Source organism: Oncorhynchus clarkii, chromosome 7, assembly GCF_045791955.1.
Source record: "Oncorhynchus clarkii lewisi isolate Uvic-CL-2024 chromosome 7, UVic_Ocla_1.0, whole genome shotgun sequence".
NCBI lineage: Eukaryota > Metazoa > Chordata > Actinopteri > Salmoniformes > Salmonidae > Oncorhynchus > Oncorhynchus clarkii.
In genome coordinates, this window is record NC_092153.1 from 70,263,865 (window position 1) to 70,279,003 (window position 15,139).

The window sequence follows — 15,139 nt, forward strand, 5'->3', positions numbered from 1 at the left end:
GTATGACTTTGAAAATCTGTACTAAGTTTGGTCTTGATATCAACAACAACAAAAAGACATTCAATGTATGGCCTTTGCCCTCATCTACAGTTGAAGACGGAAGTTTACATACACTTAGGTTGGAGTCATTAAAACTTGTTTTTCAACCACTCCACAAATTTCTTGTTAGCAAAATATAGTTTTGACAAGTCATTTAGGACATCTAAACTTTGTGCATGACAAGTATTTTTTCCAACAATTGTTTACAGACAGATTATTCCACTTATAATTCACTGTATCACAATTCCAGTTGGTCAGAAGTTTACATACACTAAGTTGACTGTGCCTTTAAACAGTTAGGAAAATTCCAGAAAATTATGTCATGGCTGGTTCATCCTTGGGAGCAATTTCCAAACGCCTGAAGGTACCACGTTCATCTGTACAAACAATAGTGCGCACGTATAAACACCATGGGCCCACGCAGTCATCATACCGCTCAGGAAGGAGATGCGTTCTATCTCCTAGAGATGAACGTACTTTGGTGCGAAAAGTGCAAATCAATCCCATAACAACAGCAAAGGACCTTGTGAAGATGCTGGAGGAAACAGGTACAAAAGTATCTATATCCACAGTAAAACGAGTCCTACATCGACATAACCTGAAAGGCTGGTCAGCAAGGAAGAAGCCAATGCTCCAAAAGCGCCATAAAAAAAGACAGACTACGGTTTGCAACTGCACATGGGGACAAAGATCGTACTTTTTGGAGAAATGTCCTCTAGTCTGATGAAACAAAAATAGAACTGCGGTAATGACCATCGTTATGTTTGGAGGAAAAAGGGGGAGTATGCAAGCCAAAGAACACCATCCCAACCGTGAAGCATGGGGGTGGCAGCATCATGTTGTGGGGTTGCTTTGCTGCGGGAGGGACTGGTGCACATCACAAAATAGATGGCATCATGAGGGTGGAAGATTATGTGGATATATTGAAGCAACATCTCAAGACATCAGTCAGAAAGTTAAAGCTATGTTGCAAATGGATCTTCCAAATGGACAATGACCCCAAGCATACTTCCAAAGTTGTGGCAAAATGGCTTAAGGACAACAAAGTCAAGGTATTGAAGTGGCCATCACAAAGCCCTGACCTCAATCCTATAGAAAATGTGTGGGCAAAACTGAAAACGCGTGTGTGAGCAAAGAGGCCTACAAACCTGACTCAGTTACACCAGCTCTGTCAGGAGGAATGGGCCAAAATTTACCCAACTTATTGTTAGAAGCTTGTGGAAGGCGACCGAGAAATACATAGGTGGGCAAATGTACAGAAATATAATTTTCAATAATATTTTTATTTATTTCAATATACAGTATCAGTCAAACGCGTGGACACACCTACTCAAGAGTTTTTTATTTTTACTATTTTCTACATTGTAGAATAATAATGAAGACATCAAAACTTTGAAATAACACATGTGGAATCATGTAGTAACCAAAAAAGTGTTAAACAAAATATATTTTATATTTGAGATTCTTCAAAGCAGCTTTGCACACTCTTGGCATTCTCTCAACCAGCTTCATGAGGTAGTCACATGGAATGCATTTCAATTAACAGGTGTGCCTTGTTAATTTGTGGAATTTCTTTCCTTCTTGCATTTGAGCCAATCAGGTGTGTTGTGACAAGGAAGGGGTGGTATACAGAAGATAGCCCTATTTGGTAAAATACCAAGTCCATATTATGGCAAGAACTACTAAAGTTCACAAATAAGAAGAAGAGACTTGTTTGGGCCAAGAAACACGAGCAATGAACATTGGGGTAGAAATCTGTCCTTTGGTCTGATGAGTCCAAATGTGAGATTTTTGGTTCCAACCGCTGTGTCTTTGTGAAACATAGAGTAGGTGAACGGATTATCTCTGCATGTGTGGCTCCCACAATGAAGCATGTAGGAGGAGGTATGATTTTGTGAGGGTGCTTTGCTGGTGACACTATCAGTGCTTTATTTAGAATTCAAGGCACACGTAACCAGCATGGCTACCACAGCATTCTGCAGTGATACGCCATCCCATGTGGTTTGCGCTTAGTGGGACTATCGTTTGTTTTTCAACAGGACAATGACCCAAAACACACCTCCAGGCTGTGTAAGGGCTATTTGATAAAGGAGAGTGATGGAGTGCTGCATCAGATGACCTGGCCTCCACAATTACCCGACCTCAACCCAATTGAGATGGTTTGGGATGAGTTTGACTGCAGAGTGAATGAAAAGCAGTCAACAAGTGCTCAGCATATGTGGGAACTCCTTCAAGACTGTTGGAAAAGCATTCCTCATGAAGCTGGTTGAGAGAAGTCCAGTGCCAGCTGTGAATCCCATTTAGTCTTGAATTAAGTAGAATTCCCTATGCTGGATGACAGTGCTTAAGTTGATCTGGATCCTGCTTGAACAGGATCAGGCATCTTTCAATTTTGGACTGTTTCGTTCTGGAAACCATTTGCCAGGATCCGTTACCTCTCATGGCACAAACACTGTGTACAATGTAAAAATTCCAATTAAATCAGACTTTTACTTGAGTCATTTTCTATTAAGGCATCTTTACTTTTACTGAAGTATGACAATTGGGTACTTTTCCCACAACTGGCCATTGCTGTGATGAGAGGCTTCAGGCGCCTCTCTCTATCTCTCACAGAACTAGAATGAGAACTTTTTGTGATCTCTCTCCCGCTCTCTGCTCTGATTAACATGACATGAGCCTGCAACTGTCATCTCTCCAGAGTTGCACTCAATCATTTATTTCCTTATAGAATCATAGCCGCGGGAAGGGTGTTGGAGGTGCCACAGCACCCCTAAAAATTAAAATAAATTTGCCAAAGTTATAGAATAACTTTGTAATTCAGAAGACTACACCAGGAGTAGGCCTGTAATTTAACCACAGAGGATCAATAGCATAAAAAAGTATACCCTGGCTGTGGATTGTGAGTAGCCCAATCCCAAGGCATGCCCAATGTAGGGAATGCGCTGCAAATGTCAGTGAGCAGCATGCAGCAAAAAACAGTCCTTGTGCAACATCGATTTGGAAAGCAAATGGATTCTGCTGAAAGGAGAAGACTAACCTATGTAGGCAACCAAATATGTTATCAACTTCCAAATAGGCCTATTGAAAGAGCAACATTGTTTGACAAAGTAAAACGAGAGAGAGAAATAGGCTTTTGGCATGCTGGTGAGTGAGCTGAGCACCATTGGGTGAGTCTGAAAAAAAAAAAAATGTATACCTTTTATTTTACTAGGCAAGTCAGTTAAGAACAAATTCTTATTTTCAATAACAGCCTAGGAATAGTGGGTTAACTGCCTTGTTCAGGAGCATAACAACAGATTTTTACATTGTTAGCTCGGCAATTTGATCTTGCAATCTTTTGGTTACTAGTCCAATGCTCTAACCACTAGGCTACCTGCCACCCCACATTTCCTCCTCATATTGTACAGTGTCTCCACACACCTAGGCCAAAAGGCTATTGCTGGATTCAAGACAAGGTCGTTTTAATTGATCTCAGATTCTCAGTTTGTCAGTGTCAACGTAGCCTGTCATTTCGATCATAGGTGAGGTATTAAAACAAGATTCTGCTAAAGTCTCCAGTAATCTAAACGTATATAGAATCACATGAAATGTGTTTATAAAAGGCCGAAAGGGCTTTTACAAATTCCTCATCTGTGAAACTTCTCCAAGTGCCTCTACTCTATTTCTCCAAGTGTCTCCACTCTATTTCTCCAAGTGCCTCTACTTTATTTCTCCAAGTGCCTCTACTCTATTTCTCCAAGTGCCTCTACTCTATTTCTCCAAGTGCCTCTACTCTATTTCTCCAAGTGCCTCTACTCTATTTCTCCAAGTGCCTCTACTCTATTTCTCCAAGTGCCTCTACTCTATTTCTCCAAGTGCCTCTACTCTATTGCTCTATGCCAGCACACAAAAGCGATGCTAATACATGCAAAGCTTTATTATAAAGTTTTGTTTTATTCATCCATTCTAATACCTCAGAACCCCCCATGTCACCCCCCTCTCAGCTCACATTTTATTCTGGCACCTCCCAATTTACAAATTAAGCACTGTTGGAGGATATTGCTTTTGCTCTTACATTTTCATGACAAAGTTGAAGGGGGCATAGTTTAAAAAAAATCACTGACAGTTAGCTTGTAAATGTTTTAAAGAAGATAGAAAATGAATGAATTTCAAGTACTGACAATGTGTGAACAGTGTTGAATTGCAGAAGCTAACTCCATTGACATTATTAATTTAAAATTAATTTAAAATAATAATATAGAATACAATTTGAATGACAGAATAATGAATGACATTCAAAACAGATTAAGCTAAATACCTATTAAATATTGTATTCCTTTGCAGATCAATAGGTATTTATATAGGCTGATATTATGGCTGTGATACTCCATAGAAATCCCCATTGCAATAATTTGCCTAAAGCCCATCACAAGCCTCGCTTACAGCATCCCCTCCATGTTCTCTGTCCCTCCCAAATGAGCTCATCATTCACCAATCACCAGGTAGTGCACGACATGACGAGTTCATGAATCTCGCGATACAAAGTCGACCCCACGGTAATACCGTTATGTAGCCGCGTGTGGAAAACTAAAAGTCTTTATACATTCGTGAAGCAGAGGAAAGGACACGCATAGCATCAGAGATTGTGCAATCATGGTAAGATATTTTTTGTTATACGTTTCAGCATTTGAAATACCAACAAAAACTACTCATCAATAAAATGCTTTGGAAAATAACGTTAGCTTACCCAACTAGCTAACTTATATGGCATATATTCAATTTCAGGGTCGAAAGGTGAATAGTTAACAAGTTAAGTTACAAAAACGTGTTTGATTTATCATATCAGAATAAAACATTTACTGTAAGCAATTAGCGTTCCATTCCAAATTGACGGTCATTACCCAACGTTAGCGTTCTCAGCAAAGATTGGGAATGTGTTGGCAGCCTCACGACTAGGCCTCAGTCTTGTTAAAAAGCCAGATTTGCAAAAAGGATTTAATGAACACATTTAACATAGCTATTGATAATAGCCTAATTTGATAAACATTTGCTATAGGTAATGGACTAGTTTAAATATCTTTATAATGTGCATGCCATGGGTACTGCGTATTGATTCCCACAACACGTGGTGACCGTAGTATTGGGTTAATGACGCGCAAGTTCAAATAGGTTCACGTTACAAGTATTTCTCCAAAATACTATCTAGTACCTACACTGAACTTAAATCTAAAGTTGATAGATTCTAAACTCAACATGTAAAGTGTTTTTCATGAGCTGAAATAGAAAATCACAGAAATTAACCATAGACACAAAGTTTATTTCACATTTTTGGTAGAAATGTGTTTACATCCCAGTTAGTGAACATTTTTCCATTGCCAAAATAATCCGGCCACCAGCCAGGTGTAGCATATCAAGACGCTGTTTTAACTGCACATTGTAATGACCATGCTGTTTTGTCACAACACCATGCCACAAATGTCTCAAATTGAGGGAGTGTCATGCGGCCTGCAGAAATGTCCTTACAGAGCTGTTGCCAGAGAATTTAATGTTCATGTGTCTGCCCTAAACTAACTCAAATGTCGTTTGAGAGAATTTTGCAGTGCAGACAAACCATGCCAGCCCAGGACCTCACCAGGGGTCTCTGTAATAGACCCTGAGACTAATTCTGATTGGCTGGGCCTGGCTGCTTAGTGGGTGGGCCTATACCCTCCAAGACCCACCCATGATGCACCCCTGCCCAGTCATGTAAAATCCATAAATTGGGGCATGGGTTCTTAAACTTTTCCAGCCTATTTTCCCCCATTAAAAACACTCTTGCATATCTGTCTAGGTTGGTGCTGTTGCTATTAACATTCAATAAATAATTCTGAATTGGATTAAACCGATTGATCACACATGAATAACAGAACACACACAGGCTTTTTGATAGTGCAACCCTCATTAACAGTACAGATAGACCAGAAAACAGACAGTCCTAATGAGAGCATGTCTATTCTGGGCTCTGTTTTTGCAGAGTGCAACACTGAGGTCATACTCTTCCTGTACTTGTTTTTTAAGTGTGTCAGAGTTGGGAACCCTGACTCGCGTAGGCATGTGGTGCCAAACTGGACCAGAACATCTACTGCTTTCTCAGTCAGACAGGAGACCGCTTCCTGCTGTAGATGAGCAACCCAGAACTGTGAGTGTATTTACCTCAAAACATCTTGCTTCAATAAGTTTATTCCAGTTATGAATACAAATTATTGTATTTTATCAGCAACAGTTCCAACCTAGACTAGTTTTCAACCATTTCTACAGTAGATGTACAGTAGGCCTGATCATTTTTCATCTGTACTGTTACTTAGGGTTGTACTATTAGTAGCTAGCTTGCTTTGGCGAATGTTAGCTATTAGCTGTGTACAAGGCCAGGGATTTGATTGAAAGAAACTCACATCTACTACTATGAGTTAGTTAGTGCTCCCTTATAACTGCTTATCACCTGTTAAAAAATGTTGACAATGCCTTGCTAGCTGACTTTTCCACTGTCTAAGCACTTTCCTGGCGCATTCTGCCCTGTTCTGAAAGAACTCCCTGGGTTTACCATCAGGTTGCTGTGGATGTTTGGTCGTGTCGTTTTATACATTTTTTTTCGTTATGTGAGTCTCATTGCTAAGCACTTCCCCACACAACACATTGTGGGCCCTCCTCGTTATCAGTTTGTATGAAAGAGAAACTCATCGCTGTATATGCGTTTCATGCGCTCAGTCAGAACTTGTGGCTAGCATGAGTCCGTTTGATGACAACAGTGAGTGATGGTGAGTGGGAATGACAAGTCAATGGCTGACAGCGCATCTGCGGCCTGAATGACAGCGCTGCATCGTGTCACGGCATAATCTTCAAGAAAACGGATCCGGTAAACTGCGAGGCACACGTGCACACAGAGAGTGCAGATGCACGTGGCCAAATCAGTTCCAGTAAATAATGAAACGATTATGAATGTACACTGACACGTCGCAACCCACCATTAACAGGAAGGTGGCCCATACTTTAACCTCTCTGGGATATGTGGGACGGTAGCGTCCCACCTCGCCAACAGCCAGTGAAATTGCAGGGTGCCAAATTCAAACAGTAATCTGATTTAAAATTCCTCAAACATACAAGTATTATACACCATTTTAAAGATAAACTTCTTGTTAATCCAGCCGCCGTGTCGGATTTCAAAAAGGCTTTACGGCGAAAGCACACTATGCGATTGTTAGGTCAACGCCTAGCCACAGAGAACCATACAGCCATTTTCCAACCAAGGAGAGGTGTCACAAAAGAGAAATAGCGTTAAAATTAATCACTTACCTTTGATATTCATCTGATGGTACTCCCAGGTCTCCATGTTAGACAATTTTTGTTCGATAAAGTTTATCTTTGTGTCCAAATACCTCCCTTTTTGTTTGCGCGTTTAGACCAGTAATCCAAATGCGCAAGGCGCGGGCACTAAGTCCAGACAAAGTCCAAAACTTCCATTACAGTTCATAGAAACATGTCAAACAATGTATATAATCAATCTTTAGGATGTTTTTATCATAAATCTTCAATAATATTCCAACCGGACAATTCCTTTGTCTTTAGAAATGAAAGGGAACGGAGCTCAGCCAGACCCCTGGTTCAAACAGCTCTTATTCGCTCCCCTTTCATAGTAGAAGCCTGAAGCGACGTTCTAAAGTCTGTTGACATCTAGTGGAAGCCTTGGGAATCTGATCCCATAGACACTGTATATTGGATAGGCAATCATGTTTAAAAAAATACCAATCTCAGATTTCCCACTTCCTGGGTGGATTTTTCTCAGGTTTTTGCCTGTCATGCGAGTTCTGTTATACTCAGACATTATTTTTAACAGTTTGGAAACTATCTAAATCTACTAATTCTATGCATATTCTAGCTTCTGGGCCTGAGTAGCAGGCAATTTACTCTGGGAACCTTATTCATCCAAGCTACCCAATACGTTCCCAAAGAAGATAAAGGCCGGATTAGGGCATTGCGAATGTATTTAAATAATTTTTATGAACTGTAACTTGTTGCATTTATTTGTGTTGGGTATACATTATCACTTCACACGACCCGTGGGCTGCGCTGACCATAGTCCACTTCTGACATGTGACTTTATTCTCGCTAAACATCCTTTCTCTTGTCCACTTGGCATTATCTGCACCGCGTGGCTATTTCCATCATGGCAGGTGTGGTCCACGCTGACCTGAGGCTGTTCCTGGAGACTAACCTGCCCATAGGGGGTAAGAAGGCGGCGATGCTGGGGGTGGGTGATGCCAGGATAGGAGGAGCTCTGCAGGAGGAGCTGGGCCTGTCTATCCAGACTGGTGGAGTGGTGTCAGATACTGAGAGGTGAGGACTCACATGAACTACAGTAAAAGTAATTTTTTTTGGGGGGGGGGGGGGGGGGGGTGTTTATCTCCTCATCTTTTATGTTGTGACTAGTAACTTGTGTGTGGCTGGCGATACCTGGCCTGTGGTGATGTCAATATAATCAACCCCTGACCCTCGTGATGGTTTATACTGAAAATCTGAACGGCCGCCAGGGCGAATGACCTAGGGCTGTAAAAGTGCCTCCACCGCGCATACTCAATGTCACTACCCATCTCCCCTGAAGGGGTGCGTCTCCACTTCCACTCCCTGGTAAAGGGGCTGACTAGGTCTGGGCCACAGCTACTCCAGAGCCAAGGTCAAGTTCAACGTCAACAGGTCTGACAACATGATCATCCAGTCCATTGCCCTCCTGGACCAGCTGGACAAGGACATCAACACGTTCTCCATGCGTGTGCGGTACGTACAGCTGCTGTGAATGTCAAGTCTCCCTCATAGGGTACGTAGTAGTAGACCCAACAACCATCCACTTGGCAGTCTTGCTAACATGACCAAATGATTACTATACCAAATCTGTCTATCCCCTAAACTCTATATTGCGTGTTCCATTGGTGCTGACAGTCCCGCAGTATAAATGTCAGGTATGCCTTCAACCTGGTTAAGACTATCCTAACATTTCCTAACTTTTGCTCGCCCCTCCCCTTCTGCTTTATAGTGAGTGGTATGGCTACCGCTTCCCAGAGCTGATCAAGATAGTGACTGACAACTCTACGTACTGCAAGATGACCCAGCTGATCGGCAACAGAAAGGAGCTGAGCGAGGAGAGTCTAGAGAGCCTGGAGGAGGTAGTGATGGACAGTGCTAAAAGGCCCAGGCTGTCCTGGAGGCATCCCGCAGTTCCATGGGTCAGTCGCCAAGCCACACAGTATATTATACACACTTATAAAACCAACCCCTTTTTTGCCCATCTGGGACTTTAAGTGTCCTATATGACCAACACAGAGGGGAAGAGTATGATAGTTCTCTCATAAACCTGTAGTGTAGGCTCAAATCCTCACTGCGGATCCTGTCGGGAGATACAAAACGTATATTTCAGTCTTCACAGTAGAGATGTTTGTACATTGAATTCCCGTGTCTGGGTATCGAGACTGCCGCTGAAACTGTTTTCCCCTGGCTTTCTGTAGGCATGGACATCTCTCCCATCGACCTGATCAACATTGAGAGGTTCTCCAACCGTGTGGTCTCGCTAGCCTCCTACAGGCTGGAACTCCAGGAGTACCTGCGCTCTGAAATGAGCCAGGTGGTCCCCAACCTGGCTGCCCTTATAGGAGATGTGGTGCGTAGTAATTAGGTTCAGCAACTGTCCAATATACATACTCTTCCTAAGGGGACTGAATGATGTTTATACCAAATCTGTCAATCCCCTGAATTCTTTGTGTTGAGTCTTCCATCGGTCCTGACAGTCCCTGACACCTCAGCTCATGGTGAAATGTTCATCGGCCGACCTCTGACGTGGTGTTTCTTCCTTCTTTAGGTGGGAGCACGTCTTATCTCCCATGCCGGCAGCCTGGCCAAGTACCCAGCCTCCACCGTGCAGATCCTAGGCACCGACCGAGAAGGCCCTGTTCAGGTACTGGGGCACCCACTCCCTGCTGGGCGAACTGGCAGCTACTATGATGGCGGGGATGGGGCTAAGCAGAGAAGGGTGACTGGTGGTGTGACCCCTTCAGCGTGATCCCTCTCCCTTATGCACCCCCACAGTCTGAGCAGCTGCCTAGTGCGCAGAGGTAGATACTGTAACTCCAACATACTCAACCAATCATTTATTGTGTAGAAAAATCAACAATCAATGGTTGTAACATGTTTCCAAAGTGACTTTCACTGGAAACCCAACATCCATTCCCCACACAGGGCTCTGAAGACCCGTGGCAACACTCCTAAGTACGGTCTCATCTTCCACTCAACTTTCATCGGCCGTGCTGCAGCCAAGAACAAATGGCGTATCTCCCGTTACCTTGCCAACAAGTGCACAATCGCCTCACGAATCGATACCTTCTCTGGTGAGTTAAGATGTCTGTTAACCCATGAGGAGAGCAGAGGACAAACTTAGCTTGGGCCTGGGAGATCAAGGTCCTCTCGGCGTTCTGTTTCGGGTCCTGTTTATTATGACCCTTTTGGATTATTTGCAATGATGTTCTTATTTTTCGTCAACAGTAATCCACCTCTGGGTACATGATGGTGACTAGCTAAATACTGAGCTTTGGTGTCTTGACTACTGCTGCCACGTGCTCTCCTGTGGTGGTATTGACGTTTCCTCTCCCTCCCGCTGACAGAGGTGCCCACCTGTGTGTTTGGTGACAAGCTGCTTGACCTGGTGGAGGAGCGCCTGTCATTCTACGAGACGGGTGAGGCACCTCGCAAGAACCTGGATGTCATGAAAAGAGGCTGTGATACAGGTGAGCTATGTCACTGGCGTGGGATTAATTTTCTTGGGTTTGTGAGCATGCTTTTACAGCATTTGTACGGGAATAAAAATCTGGGGAAAGTAATGGAATTTTAAAATTGTGATTTCTAGGCCTGGAAGGGTTTTAGAAAGTCATCAAATCTGAAACATAATGGACATTTCTGTTTGTAATTTTAAGCATGGGATCAAAGCAGCCTCCCAGTGTCAATACATTACGTGTACTTTTGTATGCGTTGGTCATGAGAAATTTGGTTACAAGTAATGAAATTCCATCTGTCAATGTGTATGAACCCTGCTTTTAGGACTCTTTTTCCTTGTAGATGTTTAGCTAATCTGCTGTGAGTGATGACAACACTTTCCCTGACTCAAACGTGGGGGTTTAACTGATTTAATGAGCCTGACACAGCGCCAAAGCACATCAATGCTACTAGTAGCTAGTCTTCTATAAGTATTTGCTGTTTACCCATGCTGTTTGGCTTACCACTCCTAGGCAGGAGAGGTGGCAGCTGAGATAAAGATCAGATTGGAGAAAAGGGAGAAGAAACATAGGAAGTGGGAGAAGAAGCAGGCAGCCCTTTCCACAGGCGATGAAGAGGTATGTATTGGTTTAGCTCTGTCCGGAAACTGAAAGCATGTTTAGATTTGACCCTTCTACGTGGTTCTCTCTGTGTATGACATGCTAAACTAACTTGACTCCGAACCATTGGCTGGTCTTCTACTGTAGACCAAATCACTGAAGTGAATCGGACATTACAGCTCTTATCATACTGCAATTAAAACTAATGCCAAGGGGAAATTATGTAACATCCTAATGTGTTTTCTATTATGGGTTTATGCTAATGGGAGAAGGGAGAATGTGACGTCGCTGTGGTAAAGAAGCATGCAGCAGAGGAAGCTGTCCAAATGAAGGAAGAGGCTCCAGCAACAGAATGGAGACCCCATAGCCAAAAAGAAACGAAAGAGTGAGGCAATAGAGGTGGTGGCTGAAGAGGCCCTAGAGACCCCCCAGACTGAGAAGAAGAAATGTTGAATAGAGGATTTGGATGAGACTGAACATTTCTTAGTTTTGTACAGTTGATTTTTTTTATAGCTTATTTTTGACTTAACCCACCCAATGAGGTTGGAAGCAGATTGACTTGTGTAATCAGTGTTTGTCTCAATTTTATACCTTCCCATCCTCAACGCACTTCACACTGAAAGTGAATATTCAGCTCAGTGCCTTGAAGTTAATGTAATTATACAGTCGCATTATGTAAATACTTTCATGTCCATTTTCTCTATTAAATCTGTTTAGCGTCAACTTGCTTTCAACCATTTGTCAACTAAATATTATATACGCTACCTACCCGATGTGTCTGAAATATACTGAACAAAAATATAGTGTTGGTCACATGTTTCGTTTCTTCAGCTGAAATAAAGGATGGCAAAAATGTTCTATACACACAGCTAGTTTCTCTCATTTGTTTACTTTCCTGCTAGTGAGCATTTCTAATCTATCTGCCTGACAGATGTGGCATATCCATAAGCTGATTAAATGGCATGTGTATTACACAGATGCACCATGTGTGTTTAAAGACCACTAAAATGTGCAGTTTTGAGTGAGTGCAATTGGCATGCTGACTGCAGGGCCGTTCATTTCTCCACCATAAGCCACTGTCATTTTGGAAGTATGTCCAACCAGCCTCAACTGCAGACCTCGTATCTGTGCCAGCCCAGGACACATCTGGCTTCTTCACCTGGGGGTTGTGAGAGCAGCCACTCGGACAGCTGATGAATCTGGGTTTGTGCAACCAAAGAAGTTCTACACACACCTTTTCTCAGTGAGGCTCGTCTGCAATTCTTGACCTGACTTCAGTGGGAAAATGCTCACCTTCGATGGCCACGGACATGCTGGAGAAGTGGGCTCTTCACTGATGAATTCTGGTTTCAAGTGTACTGGGAAAACCATGTATGGCTTTGTGGGTGAGCGGTTTGCTGATGTTGACAGTGCCCCATCATGAGGTTATGTTATGGGCAGACAAACTACAAACACAATTGCATTTTATCAATGACAATTTGAAGGCAGAGGTAGTGATGAAATCCTGAGACCCCATTATCGTGACTCATGTCATAAGGATCTATGCACAATTCATGGGAGCTGAAAATATCCCAGTTCCTCCATGGTCGGCATACTCGTTACCCATTGAGCATGTTTGGGATGCTCAATATATATTTTTTAGATTTATTTAACCAGGTAGGCTAGTTGAGAACAAGTTCTCATTTACAACTGCGACCTGGCCAAGATAAAGCAAAGCAGTGTGACACAGACAACAGTTACACATGGAATAAACAATCCAATGACACAGTAGAAAAAAAGAGTGTGCAAAAGGCATGAGGTAGGCAATAAATAGGCCATAGTAGCGAAGAATTACAATTTAGCAAATTAACACGTGTGATAAATGAGCAGATGTGCAAAAGAGCAGAAAAGTAAATAAAAACAGTATGGGGATGAGGTAGGGAGATTGGGTGGGCTAATTACAGATGGATTATGTACAGCTGCATCGATCGGTTAGCTGCTCAGATAGCTGATGTTTAATTATGGTGAGGGAAATATGTCTCCAGCTTCAGCGATTTTTGCAATTTGTTCCAGTCATTGGCAGCAGAGAACTGGAAGAAAAGGCGGCCAAATGAGGTGTTGGCTTTGGGGATGATCAGTGAGATATACCTGCTGGAACGTGTGTTACGTGTGGGTGGTGTTATCGTGAGCTGAGATAAGGCGGAGCTTTACCTAGCATAGACTTATAGATGACCTGGAGCCAGTGTGTCTGGTGAAGAGTATGTAGCGAGGTCCAGCCGACTAGAGCATACAGGTCACAGTGGTGGGTGGTATATAGTGATTTGGTAACAAAACGGATGGCACTGTGATAGACTGCATCCAGTTTTCTGAGTAGAGTGTTGGAAGCTATTTTGAGGATCGGATCGGTAGGATAGTCAGTTTTACTAGGATAAGTTTGGCGGCGTGAGTGAAGGAGGTTTTGTTGCGAAATGGAAAGCCGATTCTAGATTTGATTTTGGATTGGAGATGTTTAATATGAGTCTGGAAGGAGAGTTTACAGTCTAGTCAGACACCTAGGTATTTATAGTCCACATATTCTAGGTCAGGACCGTCCAGGGTGGTGATGCTGGTCGTGCGGGCAGCAAACGGTTGAAAAGCATTTATTTGGTTTTCCTAGTGTTTAAGAGCAGTTGGAGGCCACGGAAGGAGTGTTGTGTGGCATTGAAGCTCGTTTGGAGGTTAGTTAGCACAGTGTCCAAGGAAGGGCCAGAAGTATACAGAATGGTGTTGTCTGAGTAGAGGTGGATCAGGGAATCACCCGCAGCAAGAGCAACATCATTGATATATACAGAGAAAAGAGTCGGCCTGAGAATTTAATCCTGTGGTACCCCCATAGGGGGGGAGGTTAGGACAACAGGCCCTCCGATTTGACACACTGAACTCTGTCTGCAAAGTAGTTGATAAACCAGGCGAGGCAGTCATTAGAGGAACCAAGGCTATTGAGTCTGCCGATAAGAATACGGTGATTGACAGAGTCGAAAGCCTTGGCCAGGTTGATGAAGACGGCTGCACAGTACTGTCTTTTATCGATGGCGGTTATGATATTGTTTAGTACCTTGAGCGTGGCTGAGGTGCACCCGTGACCGGAAACCGGATTGTGCAGCGGAGAAGGTACGGTGGGATTCAAAATGGTCAGTGATCTGTTTATTAACTTGACTTTCGAAGACTTTAGAGAGGCAGGGCAGGATAGATATAGGTCTATAGTAGTTTGGGTCTAGAATGCCACCCCCTTTGAAGAGGGGGATGACCGCGGCAGCTTTCCAATCTTTAGGGATCTCGGACGATACGAAAGAAGTTGAACAAGCTGGTAATAGGGGTTGCAACAATGGCGGCGGATAGTTTTAGAAAGAGCGGGTCCAGGTTGTCTAGCCCAGCTGATTTGTACGGGTCCAGGTTTTGCAGCTCTTTCAGAACATCTGCTATCTGGATTTGGGTGAAGGAGAAGCTGGGGAGGCTCGGGCGAGTAGCTGCGGTGGGGGCGGAGCTGTTGGGCGGGGGTTGGAGTTTCCAGGTTGAAGGCATGGCCAGCTGTAGAGAAATGCTTATTGAAATTATCGATTATCGTGGATTTATCGGTGGTGACCGTGTTACCTAGCCTCAGTGCAGTGGGCAGCTGGGAGTAGGTGCTCTTGTTCTCCATGGACTTTACAGTGTCCCAAAACTGTTTGGAGTTAGAGCTACAGGATGCAAATTTCTGCTTGAAAATACTAGCC

At 43.2% G+C, this 15,139-nt stretch overlaps 1 long non-coding RNA gene, 2 other non-coding genes and 1 pseudogene across 3 annotated transcripts; all 4 read left to right on the forward strand.

Moving 5' to 3' along the window:
- Positions 1-4,635: 4,635 nt before the first annotated feature.
- LOC139413780 (uncharacterized) lies at positions 4,636-8,382 on the forward strand. The gene is made up of 3 exons (XR_011634832.1): positions 4,636-4,674; positions 6,084-6,196; positions 8,226-8,382. It is a non-coding gene; the product is annotated as an uncharacterized lncRNA (long non-coding RNA).
- A 113-nt stretch (positions 8,383-8,495) lies between these two features.
- LOC139413779 (nucleolar protein 56-like) lies at positions 8,496-11,876 on the forward strand (annotated as a pseudogene).
- Positions 9,328-9,451, forward strand: LOC139414523 (small nucleolar RNA SNORA26). The gene has a single exon (XR_011634899.1). It is a non-coding gene; the product is annotated as a small nucleolar RNA SNORA26 (small nucleolar RNA).
- LOC139414521 (small nucleolar RNA SNORD57) lies at positions 11,169-11,235 on the forward strand. Its single transcript, XR_011634898.1, has one exon. It is a non-coding gene; the product is annotated as a small nucleolar RNA SNORD57 (small nucleolar RNA).
- Positions 11,877-15,139: the final 3,263 nt, after the last annotated feature.